Here is a 2,497-nt window from a genome sequence, read left to right on the forward strand (position 1 = left end):
ATTTTATGCCGGAAACATGGACTCTAGTTACTCGGAAGAAGAAGGGAAAGAAGGGTCGGCCGCCGCCGCCGCTAAGGTCGCCGGTGGCGAGATCGGTGAGCGTTATTCAAGCGGCCAGAAGGGCTCGCTTGAATTTGCTGCTGGGCCAAGGAAACGATTCAGATGCGGCGATGGTCGTGGGCTCTCTAGGCCCGGGTAAGGCCCAGCCAGAAGCCCAAGCCTCGTTCGATCCTCATCCTACGTGCGTGCATGTATCATCGTTGCCCGAGGCCTTCGTGATCGCGGCTAGGGTTTTGCACACACCGGGTTTCCCGACTCTTGGCGCGGGGCGGGCGACTAGAATCTTCTACGCCGGTGAGATGGCTGGACGTGGGCCACCACCCGTCAAGCGTGGGCTGCCGCCCGCCGTTGGTGCCAGCGATGCCGGCCATGGCGTTCCGCCTCCACAAGGGCCGCAACCCACTGCTACCGGTCCGCCGGCTGGAACCGGAGCAGGCTGAGGCGCTTAGCCTACCGCGAGGCAAGGGCCGCTGGTTGTAGCCTCGGGTTCACAAGCGCCGGTGCATGCTGCTCGGCCAAGTGCGTGGCAGCCGGAGGAACCGGCGCAGCCGCCGGTGGCCAAGGCTCCGGCCCTAGGAAGGGGTCGGGGCTCGCACCATGGATGGGATGGTCAAGGACGCGGTGGATACGACAGAGATGGTCCGATATACAACCGGTACGGGCAGTGGGGCGACGATGGTTACGATGCATATGGTGAGGGGCTGCACCGTGGATCATCCTCCGGTGGCGGCCGTAGTTTCAACTCGTACAATGGCGACGGTCCAGGACATGGATCTCAGGGCCCACTCGGTAATTTTGTTGAAGGTGTCGACGGCCCCAATGATCGTTTCCGGGCAGACTATCGGCGTGGCGGGAGAGGGAGGCGCCCACCTCCACCGCGACACCCTCCGCCGCCACCACCGCCCGTTGCGGACATGGCTCCGGGGGCGGAGATGGAGCACTCAGCAGATGTGGCGGGGGTCTCATCCACTTTGCCCGCGGCAGCGGTTGACGCGGTCAGGGCTCTGGTAGCGGTGACCATTCCGACGGCTTCTGGAGTCGCTAAAACTAGGGATTGTGCGACGGACAAAGGGCCGGACAAAGCATAGGGAGAAAAGCTTTCGAAGTGGGCAATTAAGAAGAAATTGCCTTGCTATATATGTGGCGAACCGGGACACTTTGTGGCAGAGTGTACTAATGAGCTTTGTGACTATTTGCCTCAGATCGCAGCATGTGACCGGTGATTGCCCACTCCTATCCGGTCCTAAACCTGGCGTAAACATTTTTGGGGTGTGTTGCAAGGAGTTGATGTTCTTTGAGATACCGGAGGTGGATCCTCTACCTCAGGTGGTTGAGAGTTCCTTCCCAGCTGTGGTTCGGATTACTAATGGACAACTGACTGATGCTCAGATTGTAAGGCAGCTGCGTGACCTGGTACCGGGTAACTATCAGTGGCATCTTGACAAGCTGGAGGGACAGGCTTACAAGGTGGATTTCCCACTAAAGAGGACCAGATGCATTTTCTTAAGTGGGGTATGTGCAGAGTTCCAAGTACCAACATTATCATTGCTTTTGATGAGTGGAAGCAGGAAGAACCAGAGGTACACCTTTAGAGAAGGTGTGGGTACGTTTCTTTGGCGTACCACCAAAACTGATTGAACACTTCCTGATTGCTTGGAGCTTGGGTTCTATGATTGGCAAGACATAAAAGGTGGACATGCCTTTCACTCGTGCACAAGGGGTCGCGAGGTTGCTGGTCAGTGTTGTGAGCGTTGAGTTCATACCAGATGTAGTTAGATGGACACATGTTGGAGTCACGTACGTTTTAGAGCTTGATATTGAAGACACTCTGATTTCCCAGGATGGGGATGAGATTCAGGATATGGACACAACTGAGGGGGACGGAGCCCCGGGAATCAGGATAAGGGGCACGATAATTCACCACGGGAGTCGGCCAAGGGGCCAAATGCGCAACCATATAAGGCAGATAACTCTGCCAAGGAGGCGCCCCCGTCCACAACTCTGATGAACACACTTCATTTTGGTTCGTTTGGAGCGAGGTCGGATCCTAGTCGGTTATGGAGCACCAGAGTTGAGGCGGACGACCCGGCGGAACTTGAGCTACCACCGGTGTTGGTCCCTATTTTTGAGCCTACGACGGCCTTACTACGAGAGAGGTTTCTGGTACCCCACAGCAGGCACCACAGGGGCTACGACACACTAACAGTGGCCTAGTCACGATGGGTTCCACGCCTAGTGGGCCAGTGGGCACTTGCGGGCCAATCGCGAGTGGGGGGGGTCGTGGGCAGGAGGCCCATAGCGCCCGCCTACACGCGTCGGGCTCGACCTTCTCGGGAGGGGCGCCTGGACAGGAGGTTCGAGGTGCTCTTTCTCCCTCAGTTGTCCCGGGCGAGCTGGGGGAGAGGTGCAGGCAGGAGGCCCATGGCATAACCTCTCC

At 58.0% G+C, this 2,497-nt stretch overlaps 1 pseudogene; it reads left to right on the forward strand.

Annotated features, from left to right (window-relative positions):
- The first annotated feature begins 420 nt into the window (after positions 1-420).
- Positions 421-2,065, forward strand: LOC147986083 (uncharacterized; annotated as a pseudogene).
- Positions 2,066-2,497: the final 432 nt, after the last annotated feature.

This window comes from Triticum urartu, chromosome 2A (assembly GCF_056163025.1).
Source record: "Triticum urartu cultivar PI428250 chromosome 2A, HENAU_Tu73, whole genome shotgun sequence".
NCBI lineage: Eukaryota > Viridiplantae > Streptophyta > Magnoliopsida > Poales > Poaceae > Triticum > Triticum urartu.